Below are 25605 nucleotides of genomic sequence, written 5' to 3'. Positions count from 1 at the left end.
GTCATCCCCCTTTTAGGGCCCTAGTTTTATGCACCAATTGTCAGTCTCTTGCATGGCTCTGCGTTCCGGCACGGAATGGTTGTGTACAGAACCGACGTCAGCACGCATGGGTGGCGCCTAAGTACTCTCTGTGACGTCATTTCGGCGCCTACGACGGCAGTGACAGATGCGGAGCCGCAGGAAGCCACCCACTGGCGCGCAGAGGTACTGCTAAGCAGAAAAACTTTTCCGGATCCAGCCTGACGCCTGGGGATATTCTAAGGTAAGGACTCTATCACTAACTAATGTCTCTTACAGATATATCGTTACACAAGTAAGTAACTTGTGCTTCTGCAAGTGGCTCGGGTTTCTGGTTCAATTTACACTGCTAGTTACCATCTTTTGTTAGTGGTTAAAGTAGATTCTATGAAGCAGCTTACAAACAGCCATTCCGGTTCCCTAAAAAGGTATCTGCATGCCTGCTTTTCCAGGTCCTCCAGGACTGTACAAACATGGAACACTCTTTCCACGTACCGAAGAGACCAAGCCTGCAGAATCTATTGAAGAAGTGGGTCTTGCCCAAATGACCAATCCATTTATAGAGTTGTTGTGAAAATATTTGTACAGGTGATTGTAGTCACTAGACTGTGAGTTCCCCGTCGTGACTGTCTTCCCAGCTCCATAATCTGGTTTGAGACTATCTTCTGGCTGTCACTGGCTCCACCATATACTTCTCTAGCTGGCCTTCTGGTGAACCCTTCTTCAGGTTATGTCCAGTTGACCAAATGTCCAACTGTTTTGTGGTAGATTCCTACAGGCCTTTCACATTGAAATATGTCTAATCTCCTCAGCTGGGCTCTTCACTCCCATCTGTGTGGGACATAGGTGGAGTGTGCGTGTTCACTCTGCATGTTTGAGGTAGAGTGAGCGTGGAGTGTTTGTTGTGCTTTGCTGTATGAGGAAATGAATCCATTTTAAAACTCGGTGGATGGCTGACAAAATGGACACTGCAGACCTTTCCTGCTTCTGTGGCTTTGTTTCACATCGGGTTGTAAAGGCTCCACCTCCTCTTCCTGCATTTTCTTGGAATCAAAAGACACACACCAAGGCCCCTAAACTATACATAACCGAAAACAGAGAGAAGCTTTTGTGTCTTTCAATTAGGAATACATACTTGGTAGAAACCCAGGTCATTGCGACATAATATTTTCGACCTAGGAAGGAGGCAGCTGCAGCATGTCTGCGCTAACTTCTGAGCTCCAGATCTGGAGTTTATGACTGCCAGCTCACTTCACCAGATGAGTAACTAAAGCTGAAGTCCTGCTTTCTGCTAGAAGTGATGTCTGTAAAGATTCTTGAAGGAAATTGGCCCCTTGTTGAATTAAAAACGGCACTGGAGGTATCCCTCCAATAAGATGCTACCTAAAGAAGGAATCCACAACCCTCCTGGAGAAGAGAAGCTGTGCAGGAGGACTAGAAGCCTGCAGAATGAAAAGCACTGCGCGAGGACCTGGAGAAGAATTAGCCTCCTTGAAGCTGTGGTAAGCCACTTTTCACCCGATCCCCCAGTGGCTTACTTCTACCCAAGTACCATGCACAGCTCCTTTGTTAATTGGGCTGATGACCCCCCATGGCAGGCTCTTCCCTTGGGAATACAGAGCAGTAATCTTTTGGACCCAGCAAGCAGCTCATGCTTAGACACATATCCCTTATGGACCTGTAAAGCACAAGGTCACTCTGCGTCTGCTCCTGGTTCTCTTTGTACATAGCACACCCCTACAAGGGGAAGGTTTTATCGGCATTCCATGTTGGCACTTTCTGGATTTGGAGCTCTTGGCACAGTTTGCCTCTTGTCCTTTTGTGAGAAGTTAGCCTGGCACGTGATGTCCACTAGTTCAAGTGGGCACCTTGTACCAGTCTAATCGACCCTTATTGATGGTGGTTGTAAAGTCAACCTTATAGAAAGCTATCCTGGTGGTAGCATGAACCAGCAGTCTTCAGGCTAAGACTTCAGTAGGCGAGTTAAGCAAGTTGTTTTACCATATATAATCCCTTGAATACCAAATGAAAGGAGACCACACAAGGTATATATCAAATATATATGTATTTAATCTAAATGCAACCCCTCTGCACTCTTTATGAGGTCAGAGGTCAAAATACAATACAAGTCACACAGTTAATATACGATAAGTGCACAGTATATATGTTATGCCCTAGGGGCCTCACAAACCATATACTAAGAAAGTGGTATAAGTACCACGTGAGAGTTAGAAAGCAGGTCTAGGGCCTGTAGAATCGCTGGGACTACACTGAGCAACCAAAGGTTAGGACGTAGGAGACCCACGGGAGCCGCGTGCAGTGTCTAAACACAGGCGTGGGTTCCCATTGACTTTCTATGAAGTTCGTAAAAGTTACAGTTTAAGGACACTTCTGGATGGACTAGGACGGAACCCTTTTAGACTTGGACACTAGGAGGGCCAATACCCTCGAGACTACTGTTGCGTTTTAGGCCCCAAGGAAGACTCGTACCCAGTGCTCGGGATTAACAGGGCTTTATTTCTTTTGCCAGATCCCCGAACTAACTTCCCTATCCGCTTCCGCCTGACCGGTTATACAGACAAGGTCAGGCGGAGGACATGACACCTCCCCCCTTTATACAATAATGCTTACTGTCTCTCAGAGTTCTTCAATGAGTCGAACAGGTCGTTTGACCACTCTTCTTGGGCAACTGCTCCGTGCTTGTTCAGGAGTAGGACAGTCACGTGTGTCTTCTAGCCTCACTGACTTAGAACATGCTCCATCACTGTTTCCTCCGTGATTCGATGAGTCCGTTTTGGACTCGCTGTCTTGGGATTGGACGTGAGCGGAGGGATAGTATCTCTTGAAATGGGATATATTTCGAGTTATCTTTTTCCTTCCGACTCAGCGGTGATCATGGTCCCTTTTTGACTGGAAACTCGCATCGGGTGGGCGAGGTATCGACTGTCTGCCTTAGTCTTGTGGTCTTGCTTCACCAGCACCCAGTCTCCTAAATGAATGTCCCTCTCTCACGCATGCCTGCGCTGGTCAGTGTAGTCTTTCATCTTTGCCTTCTTTGCCTGGTCTAGCTTTACTAGAGTGTCTAGATCGGTGGTCACGATTCGGGTTTGCGGGACGGTGTTTGATGTTGGCAGTCGCGTGCGAGGAACTCGCCCGAGCATCAGGGTGGCAGGGCATTGATTCATGGTGCTGTATGGCGTGGTCCTGTACGCTCGCAACACTTCGTTTAGTGCTTGCTGAATGTCGCGGCGAGCGAGTTCTGCTTGCTGGACCGTCTTCTTGAGAGTCCCCATGAATCGCTCGACCATACCGTTGGCTTGAGTCCACATGGGAGTGATTTTCCGGTGTTTAAAGTTGAGGTGTTTCGCAAATTCAGCACATTCGTGGCTGTTGAACGGTGGTCCATTGTCTGTCTTTACTCCTATAGGTATTCCCCATGGCACGAACGCTTCGTCGATGACGGGGATGACAGCCGACGCTTTCGTGGAGTACACTTGCTGTGCGATAGGGAAGCGGAAGTATTCGTCCATGATGACGATGATGTACTTGCCTGATTTTAATGGCCCGAAGAAGTCGATAGCCACTTGTTGCCATACCCCCTCAGGTAGTTCAGACATCTGTAAAGGGGTTGGTGGTTCCTCTCGCCCAACGAGCTGACATGAGGCACAGTCTTTGAGTGTGGCCTCCGCCATGTGGTCGAGGGAAGGAAACTAGACACGTTCTTGGAGTGTTTTCTTGGTGGCTATAACTCCTCTGTGCCCTTCATGAGCGAGATTAATGATTCCCTGGCGAAGTCGTTGAGGAATGACTATCCTCCCTCCTCTTAACAGTAGACCATCCCTGCTGATTGACAGTTCTGCCTGAACGTGTTTAAACGCCATCAGTTCTTGAGCATCCGCAGATGCATCCTGGCGGCGGGTGCCCAGGTGTTTCCAGGAGTTGGCGCGTATCCGACCTATGATGCCCTGAATAGTGGGATCCTGGGCCGAGGCCTCTTGAATGGCTTCCAGTGGCACAGTGGGGAACGTGCACTGTCGATTACGAAGTGGATGTACTCCTCCGCTACAGAGCATCGTTCACGCGTGTGGGATTGCAGATGCCTGGACATGTAATCTGCTGGGTTTTCAGACTTTCCAGGTTTGTGAATGATGGTGTAGATGTAGTCTTGCAAACGGAGGCCCCATATTTCTATTCGCGGCGGCATCTTCGCTCGTGGATTGCCAAAGATGGTGATGAGTGCTTGGTGGTCCGTGAAGAGAGTGAAGTGCTTTCCGTAAACAAACAGATGAAAATGTTCGCCCAGACGACCGCAAGACTTTCCTTCTCGAGCTGAGAGTAAGCCTTCTCTGTGTCAGTGAGGCTACGGCTGGCATAGGCAACCACGTGGCGTTGATCTGCCTCATTGTTATATTGAGCCAGGATGGCTCCCAGTCCCACCGGACTAGCATCTACAGTGATTTCAGTCTTTCGTTTGGTGTCAAAATAAGCTAGATTGATGGCGGTGCTCACAGCCTCCTTGATTGTGTTGAACGGGTGTTCACATGCAGGTGACCACAGGAACTGTTGGCCTTGGCGGGTGAGTTCCCGGAGTGGGTAGCTGATGGTGACATAGTCTGTAGCGGGCACAGTAGCTCACCATTCCCAGGAAGAAGCGAAGGTCACTGACGTCCTGCGGTTGTGGAGTGTCCGCAAGGGCAGACACTTTTTCAGGATCTAGCTTCATGCCGTCCTTGGAGAAGACATGTCCGTAAAATTTTCGCATGGACTTGTGGAATTCACACTTGTCTGGATTGAGGGTGAGGTTGGCGTTGAGTAAGGCGTGGCACACCTGGTCCAGGGCTTTGTCATGCTCCGTTTGATTCTCTCCAAATACTAGGATGTCATCGCTGTAATTAAAGGCATTTGGGATGCCCTGTATAACCCTCCGAATGGCCTCTTTTGAAAGATCTCTGCGGCGGAAGATATTCCGAAATGTAGGCGTTTATATCGGAATAGACCTTGATGGGTGGTTAAAGTGGTGATATAACGGGATTGCTCATGTAGTTCCAATTGGTGGTATCCCTTGTTGAGGTCCAGCTTTGAGAACACAGTTGCTCCATTGAGTCGAGCAATCACATCACTGATATGAGGTCCTGCATGTCTTTCCCTCTCGATGGCTGTGTTTGGGGCCCGCATGTCAACGCAGAGGCGCACTTTGTTTTCTTGTCCTTTCTTGGGCACTACCACCACAGGGGACACACATGGGGTGGGCCCTGTGGATCTTTCAATGATGTCCGTCCGCAATAGGTCTTGGAGCTCGTCATCCACTGCCTGTTGCAAATGAAATGGCACCTTTCTGTGATGTTGCGCTATCGGGGACACCTGCTCGTTGATGTGTAACTTGACCTTGAATTGATTGAGTTTTCCGAGGCCCTTGAACAGGTTCGGGAATTTGTTGACGATATCCGGGGAATCATCCACGGTGTACAGAAGTTCAACAAGTTTAAGGCGCTCTGCTGTCGGCAGACTGAGGAGGCAATCCGCTGCACCCGGACCCTCAATTACGTGGATGTGTGTTTGGATCTGTCAGTCTTTATAGCTTAGAGTCGTGCGGAATTGTCCCAGGCAGGGTAGGGGCTTCCTGGACATCCACGTGTAAACTCGAACAACAGCTGGTTCTAGTCTTGGCTGAGGTTTCATGCTGTTGTATTCCATGGCACATATGTAGTTTAAAGATGCTCCTGAGTCTAATACAAATTTGGCTGGTTGACTTCCTATTTGAATGTTCAGCCGCGGGTATTTTTTTAGTCTGTTGGGGTCTGACACCATACATACATATTCGTCACTGTCTTGTGGCACAGGCTTGGGAGAGGACGATTCTCGGGACGTTGACCTCCGAGATCTACGTGAAGACAGTTGAGTGAGTGCTTGACCTCGAAGAGCTGGAGGAGCGACTTTGCCTTCCTCTTACTGCCCTTGCGTGGTGGCGAGGTCCTGAACTTGACTTGGCTGTCTTTGTTTCGGACCGACGTGTCTGGCAGGTTGCTTCAAAGTGATTTTCTCTCCCGCATTGGTGACACTGTTGTCCTATGGCAGGACATTGTCTCGAGTGTGGATAGTCTTGACTGCATCTGTAACATTTTGAGGCTGGCTTGTTGGTGTGGTAACTTCTGGCTCCAGTGCGTGACGAAGTTGTTCGGGAGTTCTGCATCGGTGTTCCTGAATTGCGGCGGTCAGGATGACGCCTCGAGTCCATGTGTGATTGCATTCGAAATGCTTGTTCCTTTTTTTCAGATTTGCTGGCTTCCATTTTCTTAGCATGGTCTTCGGCTTGATCGTTGATGCGAGTGAGTTCTTCGATTTCTTCCAGCGTGTAATGTTTCTTCAGCAAACGGCGGCGCAGTGATTCCGATTGGCATCCTTCAATAATTCAGTGTTGCACGCGTCAAACTCGCAGTATCGGGCTAGGCATCGAATGCGAGCGATGAAGTCACGCATTGGTTCATCTTTTTCTTGGGAAGCAAGGTTGAACGTGTATCCCTCGTAATCCAGGTTTCGCTTGTGAAGAAACTTCCGATATAGGGCACCTTTTACATCCTCATATGAGGTGGCAGTGGCGGCGAGTAATTCTTTGATAATCTGCGCAATGTCCTTTCCTATCAGATTTCGCAAAGCTATCAGCTTCTGCTTGGAATCTTGCACCTGGGACCCTGCCATAAAGTCCTCAAAATCTTCTGCCCAGCTCTTCCATTTGGGCCCCATGCTGTTTCCAGACGTCAATTCTAGAGGCTCCAGCGGGCGCAGGTATGACACTCCCATCATCATTGGGCGCGGTTGCAGGGCTTGTGGGGTGGACCCTGTGGCTTCTGGGCCTGAGGTGTCAGGTTCACCTGGCATCTTGAACGTAGATATGGGCTTAGTTGGCCGTGTCAAGCTTTATTCTGAGGAATTTTTGCAGGTTTCTGACACTTGCCTGACCTCAAGATGGCAGCCGTGTCAGGAACTGATGAATTCCTATGCACAGTGCCTGACTTCAAGATGGCCACCGAGGCGGACACAGGGCTTTCCTTATAAAATGGCTACTTCAGTTTCTGGCAGTTTTTTTACTGAGGGCAGTCGTTGCTCAGGCTCACCCTGCATTTGCAGCTACTCCTGCTGCATGGCACCCCGTGGCTCACAATTTCTAGCGCGATTGCGTTTTTCGCGCACTTTTTCCAGCGTCTCGGGCCGATCTTCGCGCTGCGGTCTCAGCGAGTGGCAGAGCGGTGGGTCAGCACGATCCCACCCTCGTCGCCTGTGTTGCGTTTTAGGCCCCAAGGAAAACTCGTACCCGGTGCTCGGAATTAACGTGGCTTTATTTCTTATGGCGGATCCCCAAACTAACTTCCCTTTCCCTTGTTCCCGCCCTATCCGCTTCCACCTGACCGGTTATACAGACAACTACCAGAGTACTTGTGTTACCTCACCCACGGAACCCGGGTGCATAGGTGTCTTTTGATGTCGGGTTTTCGTTGTCGTTTTTTATGGAGAGCTGCAAAAAAGTGCTGCAGGCGACCAGAGGAAAAGTGTCCGGGTGGATCCAAGGGTGGATCAGAGATGTGAAGAACCTGAAAGCAGAGGGGACAGAGTCTGGGTCACTAGCCAGTGACCAGGAAGGTACCAGGGAGGAACCAGGCGATGTTGGGTGCTTTAAGGTGAAGAAGGTGAGTTTGTCTCTTCAGCCACGAGGTCCAGGAGCCATCGACGATGACCAGGAGCTGGATTCGAGCTGTCCCACGATGGATCTAGATCACTGCAGCGTTGGTATCCGGATTCGACCAAACAAGCCTTGGCAACCGCAACCCACGCAGGATGTCGAGATTGGCTCTGTTGTAGACCAGCAAGGTCTGTGGCGCTTCTCCTTTTTAGGAAAGCTGGACCAAGCCTGGAGCAACCAGGATCGCAAGTTAGATTCAAGATGGCGTCTTCAGGGGGCTCACTAGTCAATGGGCAAGGAACCAGGAAGACGCGTCGAGCACAAATGTAAAGGCGGGGCCCACAGGACACTCGCAGAGTGTGGGGGCCTGAGCTTCGGTTCAAATGATGCTCGGGCTGGGGCTTCTCGTACCCCAATGCACAACTTACTGAGGCTTCAGGAAAGGAGTGCAGGTAGCAAAATGCAGGATGTCCAAGATGTCCGGTCCCACGTCTCTCGTGTTCACCACTGGTCTCAGCTTTGCTGTGGATGTGGGTTGGGGTCAGAGAAGTCTGGAAGTCCCGTTCTTGAATCGCAGTCTTCGGGTTCCGGTGGAAGCCTTGAAATTGCAGACCAGCAAAGTTGCTAATGGTGCCTGTTTGCACAGGGTGGTCACTCCTTGACCACAAGGGAGATGTCTTTCGTCTTCTAGTCAGAATAGAATGTTGAAGGTCCAAGAGTTCTGTATCAAAGTTTCGTTCCAGGATAATCTAAAGTCCTGGGTACACAGGTCCTATACTTATGCTAAGAATGGGGGCTGGATTACCTGACTAGGTCCCTCCTATGGGTTGACCTGAGAAGGGGGTGGTTACATCCCTTTCCCTTTGTGCAGTTTCGCGCCAGAGCTGGGGCTGGAGTGCCCCAGCAACTGGTTTGAACCGGGCTATGCATGGAGCACCTTGTGTGCCCTAGGCAGTGTCTAGATGCATTTACTGAATGCAGCTCTCTCTGCCCCAATACACAAAACCCCTGTGCTGGCACCTCCCTGGACAGGAAACCTATTGTCCAGGCCGCCCTTGCTGGAGCTTCCCCCAGCAGCAGGAGGTCAGATTCGTGTCTGTGGCAGCAGCATCCATTTTGTGATGCCGAGTCTCTGTTTAACTTTAACCGGGTAAAGCAGTAACTTACATGTCTTTTCCCTCTAGAAGGGTGGAATGCTACATCCGCCGCCAAAATTGGCAGGGGGGAATATTCCAAAGTGTTTGACACCTTACACAACATGTTTTGATAAAGCCAAACCAAAGTTAGCATTAACCGCAAGGATTATAATGCACTTAAGAGTATATGGTATGGCTACATCATAGAACAGCTATAAGGCGATGGTTCCGAAAGCTGCAGAGGGGCTCAGCTCATGCCAGGGCACCCTCTCACATAAAACCAAGCACTCTGCCTCCAGGATTGTCGAGGCCTACCCTAGGAGTGGCTTATAGGTGTATATGTGTCTATATGTAAAGGTAGATATAGGTATACTATATCCAAGTAAGGGGTGATTTCACCACCTGGTGAACAGACCTGTAGTGTCAGTTTGGAAGGCCAGCCACGGGTGGCATAATACATGTTGCAGCCCCTGGTAGGCCTGGAATGCACCTATGCCCTGGGTACCTATGGTTCACTATACAGGGACTCATAGGGGTGACCCAGTAACCAATCTGGTATGTTCCTAAAGTACATGGAGTCCCTTTTATAGAGAAAGCAGATAGACTGGGGCCCTGAATAGCAGGGTCCTCGGCCAACTAAGTTGAAAACCAGCAAAACACCAGGAAAAAAGTTGGGGTAACCATATAGTCAGATTCCACCTTCCTACACCTTTTATCTTGCATGTCTTTATCCCCCTTAGGATCATTTATGTAAAAAAATCAGCTGGCTTCTGTTTTTGTGTTATCTCCCTCTTCAATGCCTCCTTTATGAGGTGGTGCTGGAAACATTTTCAGAGTTGTGGTGCTGCCATTATTATTACATGACTGACACCCTAGGGATTGTGAAAAATCCAACCATCAAACAAAGAACAAGTGTAGCACATGTATTCAGCAAGAGATTCGTAGGAGTGTAGTATGCAGCTGGTGGTGCATTTTATGGCACTGTTTGACAAAAAAAATACTAAAGCATGGTGTGGTAGCACATGGTCCTTTACAGGCAGTACATTTTCAATTGAAATGGCCCATACATTTGCACAGGCATACAGTTTTAGTTATAAAACTATATAGCACACAACATTCTACGGAATCAGCCCTCCTATACACTGCTGAATCCTTGAGAGCCTCCTTAGACCAGGGGAAAAATGATGTGCTGGTCTATTTAGATCTATCAGCTGCTTTTGACACGGTCTCACATGTCATTCTTCGGGACCATCTCGCGTTATGTGGTATCTCTCATCTCGCCCTGGCCTGGCTTAAATCGTTTCTACAAACAGAAGACAAGTCATCACTCTTGGAAATTATCAGTCAGCAGAAAAACCTCTGCTCTCCGGGGTTCCACAAGGGTCTATTCTCAGTCCAGCACTCTTTAACGCCTATATGTCCCCCCTGATCAGTCTGATATTGTCCTTTATCATCGAGACTATCTCCTACGCGGACGATACACAGCTGATCCTGGTTTCAGATCAAAATGGCTGAGGAAAATCTCCGACAATGCCTCACAGCAGTCTTTCATTGGATGAAAAAAATCACTTAAAATGGGTTGTCTGACGTTACAATGCATGCTTTTACCCTGCATGCCATTGGAACGCAATTTTTTACCCCGACTTGCTGTTGAGGGTACGCTGGATGTTGGAATAGTAAAATATACTATTCCAACTCCAGTCTTTGCAACAGTAGGGAAAGTGTTGGAGTTGAATCAAACACCTTCTACCCCCTACAGCAAGCCATTTTCGTTGCATGGTCATGCAGGGTAAAAGCATGCGTTTTAACGCATGCGGTGTAACAGTTGTTTCCCCTTAAAATGCAACTCGGAAAAAAATGAAATTAGGCCACTAGGGAAAGCCTATGGTGGCCCTCAGATATTCCCCTCCATACAGTAACAGTAGCCCAGAATGCATGGGTCAAATTCGACTCAGCACTATCCTTTCACCATCAACCCCAAGCAGTGGCTGGAACCTGCTTCCACATTATAAAGTCACTTAAAAAGTTATTTGAACTACTTCCCTGTATGGTAAGACAGGCAGTTTCAGTGGCCTTAATCACTTCCAGATTGGACTATTGCAACAGCCTCTATGCAGGAGTCAATAAGTCGGTCTTACACAAGCTACAGACGGTACAGTACGCTGCGGCCCGACTAATATTAAAATGGCCTCGGAGCTCTTGAGCTTCTGCATAGAAGCTCTGAATTGGATGCCCATCTTTAAAAGACTTGTTTAAGATCCTGATAATTACCTTCGGAATCTTTCATTCCTCAGGCCCTCACTATCTTCAGCCTAGGTTCGCACACTATGTTACATGCCGTACCCTCAGATCCTTCAACGCTAACCTACTAAAACCCCCTGTTTTCAGATATGTCTCAAAAGGGGTGAAATCAATTGCAGTGATAGGGACCAAGGCCTGGAACCAACTGCTTAATCACCTATGTTTCATTCAATCAGAAACTCTTTTCAGGAAAGCTCTGAAAGCCTGGATTTTTACGGCTCCTGATGCTTTATGCAAGGCACTTATCTAAATTCTCTTTTCCAGGCTCAGCCATTCTGTCTATTAATTCGTGTAGCGCCATGATACTTTATAAACACTTTATAACATAACATAACAAACGATAATGTGAGGAAATGGGGGTTCCGTGGATATTTCAATTGTGTGTCACCATGTGTATTGATGTGTTTTGATCTAATTAAAATCCTGTCACACTTCAAATTGACATCCTACAACCTTTCCTTTCACAAGACCTTTGTCCCAGCAAGATTGTCACATGGTTCACTTTAAAAAATCCAGTCACTTTGAAGTCAGAGAAATAAAAGTAAGCACCAATCTCCATTTTTAAGGAATAACCAACAATATCTCAGAAAAAATAGCCTATTTGACCTCTCTTTGAAGCACAGCAAATGTGACAAGATAAAAAATAATTTTAAAGGCAGTTTTATTACTTACTTACCTTCTGAACTCCAGCATAGTTATTGTGGGGGTGCTGCAGCACCCCTTGCACCTCTACTTCCAGTGCCTATGCTCATGGATCCTCAACTAAATTCACTGGTGCCCATCATAGTGGTTTCCATCTCACTGGAGCTCCTCCCTTGGTGTTCCATGGATTGGGGTACAGCATTTTAGCAAACTGACAGAGTCTGAAAAGTGACATCACAACCCTAAGATCCTTGATGTTACAGGGCTGATCCCGTGTCCCACTGATCACCCTTAGCATCCTGTTATTTGTGGCTGAGGGCCTATCTAAAGGACAAGGCGTGGAAACTAGCCACTATATATTCTTCTTAGAGCCCTGTGTACTTCCTGTTCCTGCTGCTTGTTTCATGACATATGGGACCGAGGGCAACAAGGGCAGTCCCAGAGATACCAAAGGAAAAGTTAGGGTTAGCAGACCACTGAATGCTCCTAATAGACGTTCATTGTTTTGTTTTGTGTGTTGGACTACCTAAACCACCTTTGGTTATATGGAATCCTGGGCTTGTAATGTAGGGGCCCCAGTAAATACTTGTTGCTCCCTACAGTCATGCTTGTATTAACTTTCCTAAAACCATTTCTTTCGTCAGCCCACTTACCTACTCTTGTCTAGTCTAAGTGGGTCCTAGTCATAGCTCTTCATAGTTCGGGAACAGGGATCTACCAGCCTCTTGGTGTGGTTCTTCATTAGGGTCTAGGCACGGTTAGACCAGTGATAATGAACGTGGTCCTCTTTAGCAACCTTTGTGCTGGGCAGAAATGATATGTTTTAGGTGTCCTGAACATCCCAGAATATAAGGGAAGGTTGACATTAGCTGTACCAGTACAGGAGTCAGGGAAAAGTTAGTATATTTTGTGACATATTGTCCGTGTCTTGATTTACTGCAGCATTTTGTGGTGTTTTATCTGTAGTGATATGATGTGATGTCTTTTTGTATATCTGTGTTGTAATATGACGGGCTATTATTTGATGTTGTATATATGTGGTAATGCGATATGATGTAATATAGTTGATGTACTTTATTTCAGTATTCCGTGAAGTGGTATTGCTCCTGAAAGTGAAACAGTATTGTGATGTCAAATCTGTGTTGTAATATGATGTTTTGTGGTGTTTTTTCTCTGTTTCTATATGACGCACTGTCCTCTGACATATCAGCTGATATATGATTCAATGTTTTGCATTTGATGTAATTAAATTCAGTGTTCTATGAGGTCTATGAGGTTGTGTCCATTGTAATATTGTTCAACGTTTTGTCATGTCAAATCAGTTGCAATAGAATTCCATTATGTACTATCTCTTTTGTAATATAATGCAGCCTTCTGTGGTTTATGTGCCTTGCCATTTGCGGTACAAAAGGGGGTGGTGATGGACGGGCTGGACTGTTCCCATGAGGCACAGGGTCAGACTGATTTGCATATAGCCATGTCTGAACTGGGGTGGTGGAGTGGGCTAAAGAACGGTGATGGATTAAACCCAATCTTTTGACTGGGTGTGAGTGTTTGATTGATTCAGATGCTCCGTCCATCACCACCCCCTTTTTTACCACCCCCTTTTGTAACCCTTATCATTTGCAGCAGTGTTCTGTAATGGAAGTGCTTGCTAGTGTTAAAATGCAGTGTCCTTTGATGTCCTATGGCTGTAATGTGATGCAGTATTCTGTCATGCAGTGTTTTCTGTGTAATGTCGCACAGTTTTCTCTGCCATAAAAAGATAGAACAGTCCCATCTTTTTATGTGCAGAAACTCCGCAGTCATAAAGATATTACTAATAAAATACCTTTGTAAATGGTAAACAATTGTAAACTTACACTAAAGTGTAAGTTTACCTTTGTGAATCAGGCCTGCAGTGTTTTGTGATGTATCTATGTTCTAAAATGTAAGTCGTCCGTGGTGTATGTATATTGTAATATGATGCATTGTTCTCTGTGTATTTGGCTCAGCTTTATATGGTGTCATATTTATGCTGTAGTAAGAAAATGTTCTGTGGTGTCTTTCTGTTGAATATTGTAAGAAATTGGGTGATTGCATTGAGGGGCATGGAAGCCAAACTCAGGCACCAACCACAATCCTTGTCAGTGTGAACTACAAAAGTAACTAAATTAACCTGTGCTTAATCCTCTGGTAGCCTGGCACAAAAGCAGTCAGGCTTAACTTAGAGGCAAAGTGTAAAGTATTTATGCAGCATACAAACAGTACTAAAGTAAAAACACAGGAAAACCTCCAACCAATTTAGGAATCAAAATTACATTTTAATACATAAAATGATACCAGAACAATAAAAATCCAATCAATAGAACCAGTGATATGCAATTGTAAAGTTTTTAGTGAAAGTAACACCCAAAAACACAAATCTCTGCTCACGGTCATCTGTACTCGATTGACTGAGGGGAATTAACTGGTTCAGCCGACAGCGATGGAGAACGGTTTGGATACAGGGTGCAGATTAGTCCTGCTTGAAAGATACGTTCTGTGTCCAGGGCAAAGAGTTCCATTCACGATGTAGTTGGCTGTAAGGAGCAGGTAGAGTGTTGCGGATGGCCGTTGCTCTATCGCAAAGATCAGGTCGGATGTCGCAGACGGTCCTTGTGGAAGTTTCGTGTTGGCGCTCACCGATGACTGTGGTTGCTATAGTACGAAGTGCAGATCTTGCGTTGCCGGTAGTCGCTGGCGTTCACTGTTGTATGAAGAGTCGGGTCCACCAGAGATTTGTGTTGGTGGTAGTCACAGGCAAGTGAGTCTGATTGCAAACAGGCCTGTTCATGGTCCTAAAGAGCCTACAAGTTCAGAATTTCAACTTTCTTTACAGGATGAACTTTATTGATGCCAGCCATGGGTCCAAGACTTCAGGAGGCAACACTTGAGATTCAGGAACTCACTCCAGCAGAGACCAGTTGCAGGTCCAGTGCACCAGGTCAACTGGGCAGTTGCAGAGAGCCCTCTGGAGCTTGTTGTGGTGTCCCTGATGCTCAGACAGGAGGCAGTCAACTGACCCTTGGAGTAACTCAGGTAGCCTTGGATGGAGGAAGCAGAACCAGTCTTTCTTCTGAAAGATCTGGGCGGTTCTCAAGCAGCAGATCTGCCCTCTGAGGATCAAGGCAGTACTTTAGTATCAGCAAGGCAGTCCTCTGTCGAGCAAGGCAGGCCTCAAGCAACAGGAAAGTCCTTTGTTCCGTTTTGTGGCATATCTGATGTAATTTGACAAATGTTCTGCTGTGTCGTATTTATGCTCTAATATGCTGCTGTGTTCTGTAGTGTGGCATTCTTTGGTAATACAGCACACTGTTCTCTGATGCTCTATTCATTTTATTTAATATGAATCAGTGTTCTGTTATTCTAGTCTTGTGTTACAACATGTGAACCGTGATGTGTTGTTTCTATAGTAATATAACACAATGGTCTATGGTGATATAGTATTATTATTATTATTTTATTTATTGTTTCAGTTTATTCCATCAGTAAGATTATACTTAAAGAATATTGAAACCAAGTTCCTTTGTTTAAAAAATCCAACATTAATGCTTTGCTCATAAATATAAAATACACAATACCAATGAAAATTGGGCCAGCTTTCTTCTTCACCTAAAGACGCAATACCATTGTACATTTTGGCCAGCTTTCATCTTCACTTAAAACAGTATGTTATGTTTGTATAAATATGCGATGGGAGGAAGAAAATTACATTAAGGTTGGATTTTAAATTACCAAATTGTCAGTGATATATGTAAATATAAACGTGTGCTTACATATTTGTACAACCAATGCCCCGCTTGTGTAAATACGCAATGCCAAATACAAGCTTCATTTGAGCTTGTGAGCTCTGTCCGATCATAGCTACTGAAGTTTGGGCTGAGGTTGATCAACGCATATCGTCCCTGGGTGCGGAAGTCTGTTATGCCAGGGTGCCTCTTAATTCTGGGCAGAGGCCTGTAATGCAGGGGTGCCTCTTGATGCTTTTCTCCCCTTTACAAAATCTACAAGATATCTGACCACAGTATTTCCACGTTGGCTGATTAACCAAAGTAGTATAATTCCCATGCGCAAAATCATGAGTTGGCAATTTATTTGTACTGGATAGGGGATTACAAGGTAGAAAGATGGTGTAAAAGTATTGTATTATTTGAGTACCATCCATGCATGTGAACAGGAGCTACATTTTATTTTGTCTTCCAGACAAGATTGCCGCTTTAGGGCCCAGTTTGTTGCCTTTTTGAAGCCATCATTTGACGCTACTACATCCCACAGTTCTTTTAAATGCTATTTTGAGATGGAGGCGTTCGAGTGCTTGTTATGGTCAGACCGGTGGTCCCCTTGAAGTGCCAACCATAGCGTACTATTTAATGGGGAATGTTGGTTTTGACTAATCTTTTACCAGGTCTTTATTGTTCTTGCTCTTCTAGCTAGGTCTTGTTTTGTGAGCCCAAATTCGAGCCGAAGTTGCGCTGGCAAAGAGCCTTGCGGGAGGTTAAAAACTCATCTAAAGATGTTGATCTGCACTGTATACAGTATTCCTGCATCCCTTTTTCTTATCATTAGCAACCACAGAGGCTGTCCGACAACCCCAAACCAGGGACAATCAACCGATACACCAAACAAAAGGTTCATGAGGAAAATCACTTTGACTGTGCAACTCAACACATCTACTTACAACTAAGAATAGAGAATAGATAGAGAAGAAAAAAAAGGAAAAAGTGAAGAAGCCTTTCAATTCACAAACTCACTGTTTACAGTATCAAAAAGTCATTATTTATTGCACATAGTAAGAAAGAATTTTTTAAAAAGACAATTACGCTCAAGACAAGGTGCTGGTATCAAAAGAACAAACATATCACGAACCAGACAGGTGGCAAACACAAACATTACATGTCACACTAAAGGAACAACATAGACATAAATAATGTGTCCTTCAATCATTTTTGGCCACAAAAGCGTCGACAGCGTTTCGACTGCTGTAATACTGCACGGTCATCATCAGGATTCACAATTCACTTGAGCCTTATAGGTCTGTATAAAAACTTTGGACCCATCAAACATTGATCCTTGTCCTCAGAAATAACAAAGTGCCATAAGCGAACTTTAGGTAGAGCACAATGTATCAAATACACTTAATTGAATTAGTCCATAGTGTGAAGAGTCCACCATACGTTGCGCCCATTCAATCGGCGGCTGCAGTCGGGTGCACTCAGCGTTTGACTGTCCTTTCAAACTCTGAGTGCACCCGACTGCACTCTGATCACTTGTCGTGGTCTGCTTACACTGCTCAATCAAAAATGCGGTTGCTAAAATATTGATTGTTGTACCTGCACCTTTTCTCAACCCGGTCTGGTTTAGTGGGGTGAATTTATTTTTGTTTGACCAGTCTGTCAAATCTGCCAGTAGCAAAGATACATTATATTTAGCTTCAGTGTCCAGGAGGCCTATAAGCCTATAGTTAGTTGGATTTACCCTGTCGTCTCCTTTATAAATTGGATTTATTATGGAACCTTACCAACTTGCGGGTACAATGCCATTAAGCTGGAATTTCTCGAACAGCGTGGCCAGTATCGCTGACCAAAATTCTGCGTCTTCTTTGCAAAGGGCCTGCGGTAAACCATTTAGCCCATGCTCTGCTTCTAGATGGCCCTTCAATAGGACTTCTTTGATTTTTGAGGGTGAGTAAAAGTTATGATCATCTGCGGGCTGCAGTTGTGCTGACTGTATACTTTATAATGCCTCTGATTCTGGAATTCCTTTGCTGAGCAAAGATGTAAGCATCTTTGCTACTGGCTTGCCTAGCTGATTCGCCTGCAAGGATTCTCGCATATAAGATGGGTGGTTTATATTACACGTGTCTGAAAGGTAGGTCACCCATACTTGCTCTGTGATATTGGAATTGTTTATCATTTTTCTTGTTGCATTAAGTTTGTTTATAGTTTCCCAGAATGTCCTTGGGTTACTTTGCTTGGCATTGTATATTAACTTGGTCCAAAATGTGTCTTTCTCTCCGTTCTTATCAGTCCACAGTTGTTTCATAAATTTAACGATTTCAAACGTTCGCAAGGAGAATTGAATGAGGCCCATTTCAGCTGCCCTGTGACTTTCTTTTTTCCCCTTCTTAACCCAGCACAAATTGGAGAAAGTCGCAGTTTCATTCTTCTCAATGATGGCTCGACCGATGGAAGACTGGAACTGGACGAGGAGGCTTGTTTTAATATGGTGGTACTAAAACCTAGCCAGGCATTTATTGGATCAGCCATGTTATTGATACTGTAGGTCATTAGGTTTTTAGCGAAGATTGGGAGGTCTGTTATGTGCTCATTTGACCAGCGTAAACGCTTTAGATTGGTTGTGCTTGTCGTGCCAATTTCTGTTGGAGCCGTTTTGTGAGTACATGGGACTGCTTTCAACATGAACGACTGATAAGAATGATCATTGTCCATTGTGTATTTAACTTCAAAACAATGGACTAACTGTAGCAACAGCAGAGTAACAATTGGTTAATCAATATTTGATTGGAAATTTGGCCCGACATAAGTGAAGTTTGGCGGTGTATCGTCTGTGAATCTTCTATTCAGGACTCTCTATCCCAGAAATTGCACGGTCATGGCAAATTGTTCTCCCGTATAATCTCAACGCTTTGATGGTATATTTACTTAGTGACATTCCAGAACATGCTGTCAACGTTAAGTATGTCGTCTTCATCTGGAGTGTGCATTATGTTTACTTTAAAGTCTCCCGTCAAGATTATTTCCCATAATGGATTACTTTGCTTATTAGTTGTTATTGTAGTTTAGGGTGCACATAGGTATTATGTAAAAGTACAGGAGGTCTCTTGTCCTGTGACCAATTACTAATTTTGATTATTTAGAGGCCAGGGTCTACATAGGTCTGCTCTCCTGTATCGATTTTTAGGCCATATGATATGTAGACAGCTAGCCCCCCTTTCGGCCTTCCGTAGCATTTAGATTTGGTATCCTTTTTTTTTATACTGCATGTAACCTTCTATTGGGAGGTCTGCCACTGACAATGTTTCTTGAAGCACAATTATGTCAGCATTAGCCCAGGTCGATGGGGGCAGTACAGCTTGAAGCAATAATTTAGCCCCAGCTATTTTCCAAAGTAGGAAGCGGAGAGCTGTGCGGTCAGGTCCCTGGTTATATTGAGGATGATGTCACCTGGAGCATGGTGTATTCAGGGCAATTTAAATCCCGTCCCTGCTGGAGTTGTTGAAAGATTTCATTTGGCATGGTTCATCAGTTTGACCCCTGAAGGTGCTTCTTGCACCTCATAGTATCGATTGAACAGTGGGCTACAGAGGAGATGAAGGTTTATTTCTCTGTGCCAGTGGGAAGGGATATCCTTGAGTCTGTTATCTTTTTAGTCATATGCCCCATGTTTCAAAGATGCTAACAAAGGTTAAAAGCGCTGATGCTATTTCATCCGATCTCTTATGTTGTTAGAGTGGCATCTGGTTGCAAAGATTTATCATTTGGTAGGAATTCCACAGCTAGCAGATCTTTTGATGTTATGGCTTTTAGCTTAGGGATCTCTCCAAGTAACCAAATGATGTTATCCTTATTGATAATGTCCTGATGGCAGTAGGTTACGTATTCTGGTTTGCATATGTTTGTTGTTCATGGCTTCCTCATTGAAGGAGCATTCCTGGCTATCGGAGGACCTTGTTAGGTTTCTCGATTTTGGTGGGTCACTTTCTATGCTAACAAAACTTCTTTTCCCCTGTTGGCTTGAGTTGTTGCCCTTCCATGGTGTGGGCGATCTTTTGTGGTGCTTTGTTGATACCAGGATATTCCCCTGGACGAGAATCTCACTGGCTGAGGAACACACTCTCTTTGCCAGTGACCAGGCGAAATCACCTGCAGTTTTGCGTCAGGCTATCGTTGAAGTTACAGAAGAAGAAGTCACGCCTTAAAAAGTGGTACCATATCTAAGGAAAAACACGGGGAGACGCCTTAAAGGAGACAGGACCCACCACTGGGTAGACAATAAAGAATTGGTCTCTTTCTGGCTCATCAGAGAGAGAAATAGACAATTGCAAACACCAAACTATTAATCAGAAAGATGAAAATTGTAATCCTCAAGAACGTGCGTCAAGGAGTGGTCGCTCATCAGATTACTCCAAGGAAAAACATCAAGCCATTCTCCTTTTGAAACAAGCAGGGCGCCCAAGAATCCCTACTTGGGAAAATACAGTTGGTCATGCTTGTCAAGCTTCAGACAAGGAAGAGATGATTGAACAGGATCATCGCAAAAAGGTTAAGATGAAGGAATACGTGGACACTAGCAAGAAAGCAAACAAATCAACAATAAGGGATATGGACTGGATCTTAGTCAGGCAAGAACAGAGAAAAAAGACAGCCAGCAGGTATCATGAACTTCCGTTACAAATGGCTAATATAAAAGAAATGATGATTGCAAATCGTAATAGCATAAATAGAAGTATCTCTCACTCGAGTTGTGTGATCTGGGAGTCCATCACCCTTCTGCTATTTCAAAGAGTGATGCCTCTGGGGCTAATCTGGAACAGTTCAGGAAACATGATCCTTAAGCCACTCCTTATTAAAGAAATGTAAAGATCTATGTCAATAATGAAAATCAACTTTTTGTAAGTGAGGGGGGAAGTTGTAATGTTGTCATGGTATGATAGCAGGATGGTGCTAGGATCCTGTGTTTGAAGAGAAGCAGGGAAAGGGACTCAGGCAGAGAATCTGAAGCGGAGGAGTCAAGAGGGGTATAGCGAGGAATCAGGGAAAGTTGGAGCAGTGTGAACTCTCAAGAAGAATGAATAATAAGCAGTTTACATCTTACTTGAGCGTTGCTGTTTATTGCGCAGTCACTGCACTACAGACAGCCCAGATGCTTCTTCCAGCTTTGCAGCCATTGGATTCTTTAAAAAGTAGAATTTTTGATTTGGCGTTATTTTCCTAAAGTAGGAGACTATTGAAGTTGGGGTAGCTTCTAGTAACGAAATTACCTGAGGTGATTTAATTTATTTGTTCTTTTTACCTTCGGCCCTCTATGTTGGGCACTTCTGGGATTTATAAACTGGTGCTGTTGGGTTTTACCTGACCTCATTGTTAAGCCATGTTTTCCCAATGCCTTGAAAGTTTTTTTGTGTGGTCAGCACTCCCCTCTTTTAATATTTGATGTAGTCTCTTGATATTGGTTTATTTGGTGTCTTCGATGAAATTAAATTGTGGTGGTTCCTGCAAAGCCAGTTGCCACCAACTTCTCACTCGCCTTCTGGTCCTGGATGAATTGGCCTGGGAGGGCGGGCACATAGTTAAGCAGGTTGCGTCTTAGGTTTCCTTATGGAGGCATACTGTTCCGTGATGTTATATTGCTGGTAGTGTTCTGTGATATGCCGATGAAAATATGCTGCTGTGTCCAATTATGTTGGGTGTCTATTTTAATATGACACAGTGTTCTGTGATGTCACATTTCTGTTGGAATATTAGATTGCGTATTCTGGGGCCTTTTTCTGTTATAGAATGAGGCAGTATTTTGTGATGTAAGGATACATTGTATTTCTGTTGCAGTGTGAGACATTATTTGGTGATGCAACTTCTGCAGACTGACGCCTTGTTCTGTGATGTCATTTTTTGGTCGAGCCTGGGCAGCGCATGTGCTGCTCTGCGAAGCCTGCTGTATTAGAGTATGGACTTGAAGCCCCGCCCACTCTGTCAATATTTGTCATTGGGTTGTGTCATTGTCCTTCATAAATGCTGGTTTCTGATTCGTTATTAGGCTTGTTAGTCCCTCCCTAGTACCCCCTTGTCTTCATTTGTAACCTCCCACAGCGTCTGTCCCTTTTACTTTGGTTGTTACACGGTATGTCTTCTTTGGTCTGTTAGCACTATTTTCTTTAATGAGTCCCTCTTACTGCAGGAGGGTCTCTCATGCGCAGTTGTGACCACCGGCTTGTTTTACTCGTAGCAAACAGGGAGCTCTTCAGGGGCCGTGGGAGACACAAGGGGACAACTCAGCAATGCCTTTAGGGAGGTCATGGGTGCGTGATGTAAATTCTTCTAGATCTGGCGTGTTTATTTTGTGAATGAACATCTATGTTAAACATGAATATGCTGTAGGTTTGCTCCTCCATTCACTTGCTTAAAATCATGACTTCAACAAAGGGCTCCTACCCTCTTTTCTCAATGTGTTCCTCTGTGAAATGGATCCAAAAAAGAAACAAACTTTGGCGGCAAATGTCTCTTTGGACACACTCTCCCACAACCGCAAGCGCGAACCCGACCAGAAGGTATTGGAGCGCAGAACGCTTTACTGAGCAGTTTTCCGGTGCCTAAGTGGCACCTCGCTGCGCTTTGCTCCTCGGCTCAGATCACCTGTAAATGGTGTGCTTTTACTCCCAGCTTAATGTTGCTCTCGCTCTTTTGCTTTTCTCCACCTGCCTGCCACATTGCTCAATCGTTTGCTTCACTATGCCCTCCGTGCCCCTTCTTCCACTGCGTCATCATTTTTGCTTCCTCACACCCTCCCCGTCTATGTTCCTTGTTTGCAACCCCCAACACACACTTTTAAAGAAGCATTTGGAATGCAATAGGTGACCATTTCGAAAACCGGGGGCATACCTTGCTAGTGCCATTGTAGGGACCACCGACGCTGAATCGCTCCCCTCCGCCGCCACAAAAGCCACACCAGCGGCCGCAGCGGGAGGGGCGCGCTCGCTACAGGACTCCATTTCCGAGGAGCCCTAGCGGCAGACCACGCCGCCACACCTCAGTCCTGCACCAGGAGGCGCTACAAAAGAAGGCCAGCCCCGGTGGAGCGGGGGGACCATTTCGAAAACCGGGGGCATACCTTGCTAGTCCCATTGTAGGGACCACCGACGCTGAATCGCTCCTCTCCGCCGCCGCATAAGCCACACCAGCGGCCGCAGCGGGAGGGGCGCGCTCGCTACGGGACTCCATTTCCTAGGAGCCCTAGCGGCGGAGCACTCCGCCACACCTCAGTCCTGCGCCAGGAGGCGCTACAAAAGAAGTCCAACCCCCGCGTCGGGGGATCGCGCGCGGGTCTGCGCCGGGAGAAGCCCGGGACAAAGGCGGGACCATCAAAGGACATCATAGGCCAGAGGAGGCCGGGTCGGAGCACCCCCCTTGGTACTGAACCAAGAAAAGAAGAAAAATGACTAAAGGTACAGATACCCATTGACTATTCCCGGCTTTTTACAGGTCTTTCCTAACGGTCACCATAGTCCGGTAGCTGATACTGATTCTGTGTTCACTATTACAAGCTATCACGCTATGACTTGCAAGGGGGGCACTAGAAAACTTTCCTCCCAAAGTGACTTGCTTAGGGGAACATTGGACTATTATATTAAGAGTGCAATACTGCCCATTGCAAGTGAATTAGAGAGAATAGAACGATCCCCAGCTATGGATAGTTCTCTCAGTATGTGTTCTCCTCCACAGACTGCTGATACAGCCCCAGCTATATCATTACTGGAAGAATTAAATAAAATGTGTAAATCCACGTACGCCCCTGTGGAATTAGGAAATGTGCAAACTACCACTCCTATCTCCCCTATAGCAACGACAAGTCCTGGGTCCAATTGTTCATCTCAACTAACTCAAATTCTACAGGGTACTCCCCTCATAACACGACCAATAGCAAATTCATTATCCGCAGTTTCCACCCAGGTGCTCTCTGCCAAAAGGAAGAGAGATGGGGTCAAACAAACGGGAAGTCAGGCCAAGCAACAAAAACTAAACCCAAATCCCCCACTACCCAATACTCCTAGCACTGCCACATTGAAAGCATCTACCCAGGCTTCCTTACTGGCCTCGCTCGAAAATATGATGAAGTCAATTATATCCCCGTTGATTGACAAAATGACTAGCTTAGGGGATAGGCTCACGGGCGTCGAGGAAGCAATAAAGGCTAATTTGTTACTTATAAAAACTATGGGAGGACCCGCACAATTACAGCCTCCAGCCCCCACAGAAACGCCTAATACCACCGTACAAAGCAAGACCACCCGTAACCAACTAGTTACCCCACATACGAAAACCTTAAACATCTCGAAAGCCGCCACAACACTACGGAGTTCTTACTCTAGAGTTGGGCCGAATAAAGAAACGTCATTTCAAAAAGGAATAGCGGCTAATTATGACAATATGCCACATAAAACCAACCATCTACATTTGCCACCAGAGGCCGTTCCTATTGTGTGCGTCCTCTCAGGAGTACCAGAACTCCCAAAGGGGAAACACGAAAGACATCAGGACCTAAGAAACAAGGTAGTGTTCTGGCTAACCAAAAATAGACCTCTGCCCCCAATATAGATGGCACTATACTAAGCGTTAGAAGGGTGGGCTGGCTTGGACCTCTCCCAAAAGATATTGTGGGCGATTTGGTACTTGTAAAATTTAGGAATAAATATGTCGTCCCATACCTCCAATCTTGGCAGCCACAAATAGGTGATGGGCCTATATCTATCTGGAGTCTAAGTGAATTCTACCCTAGAACATTATATGTCCCGTCGCAACGAAAAAAGGCACAGAGCAACCACCGGATGGGCAGAAGTGGTCTTGTACCGAGTGGTCATTTCACCTCCACGTTCAATTAATTTGATCTTCTTTCTTGCTGCTCAATGATTAGCTGATTTATTCTATTGATTTAATCTTTTCTTAACAGATGTTACTTTTTATGAAATGAAATGTATTGATGTATTGGTGTATATTTATGTACTGTTGTTGCTTTTATGATTTTTTATACTGAAATCGAATAAAGCTAATCAAATCAAATCAATAGGTCTCGCATTTGCGAAAGTTTAAACTATTGGCATTGTAAATGACAGTGCCTTTTATTTATGTTTTAAAACCAAAACATAAATAAAAGGCATTGTCATTTACAATGCCAATAGCTCAAAGTTGCGTAAATGCGCGACCTATTGCATTGCAGTTGCTTGTCTTTGAGATGTTTGTGTTTCTTTGGTGTAGTTTTTCCTTTGAGGTTGTAACTCACTGTGCTTTGATGTCGTATTTACACTATAATATGACCCAACGTTCTACATTGTTTTTCCATGGCGATACAATGCAGTGTGATGCATGTATTGTGGAACAATGTTCTGTGATGTCCTATTTGTGTTGTGACAAGTTGTTGGGCAGCGTCGGATTGGTAAAGTGGGCACTCGGGCAATGCCCGAGGGGCCGGTGTCCAGTCCCAGCAGTGGGCTGCTTTTTAGGTCTCGCCTGTCAATGCACTTGCGCATTGAGCTTGCGAGAATATAGGGGCTTATCCAGAGGTTAACCAAACTGGCGATTTCATCCAGTGCCCGTGAAAGCAAGCTCAATGCGCAAGCGCATTGACATAAAGCGCGTGCACATCAAAGCCAGCCATCTGCCTCCAGCAGCTTCACTTGAAAGGCATCGCTCCACCCCCTGCTGCATCAAAGGCTTTCGTCTTCTCTTTTCGAGAGCCTGCGCTGTCCTCATGCATTTCTCCTCCCCGTCACCATTTGTCTCTTCAAAGGCTCCGCTCCCTGCCCCCCGCCTGTACCACTCTCTTACTCTCCTACTCCCACCTCCCACGGAGCGCATGGCACTGCATACATTTTACTTTGACGGCCGCTAGGCCGTCTCTCGCGTTTTTTTTTTCTACGGCCGTCTTTTCCGCCCTCTTATCACCGCAGCGCATGGCACTGCTTACATTTTACTTTGACAGACATGTAGGCACCACAAACACAATTTTATTTGGTTTCCTTCCCACTTCATGGTCGGCCGCAGCACTTTACACACAAGCAACGCTCGCCCACGAACACTGTTT

The 25605-nt window shown here is 45.6% G+C and overlaps 1 protein-coding gene across 1 annotated transcript in view; it reads left to right on the top strand.

The window, feature by feature from the left end:
* KCNJ4 (potassium inwardly rectifying channel subfamily J member 4) overlaps nucleotides 1-25605 on the top strand; it is a 138587-nt gene that overhangs the window by 86110 nt on the left and 26872 nt on the right. The window lies entirely within an intron of this gene.

This window comes from Lissotriton vulgaris, chromosome 1_1 (genome assembly GCF_964263255.1).
Source record: "Lissotriton vulgaris chromosome 1_1, aLisVul1.2, whole genome shotgun sequence".
NCBI classification, from domain to species: Eukaryota; Metazoa; Chordata; class Amphibia; order Caudata; family Salamandridae; genus Lissotriton; species Lissotriton vulgaris.
This window is presented reverse-complemented; position numbering and strand designations above follow the sequence as displayed.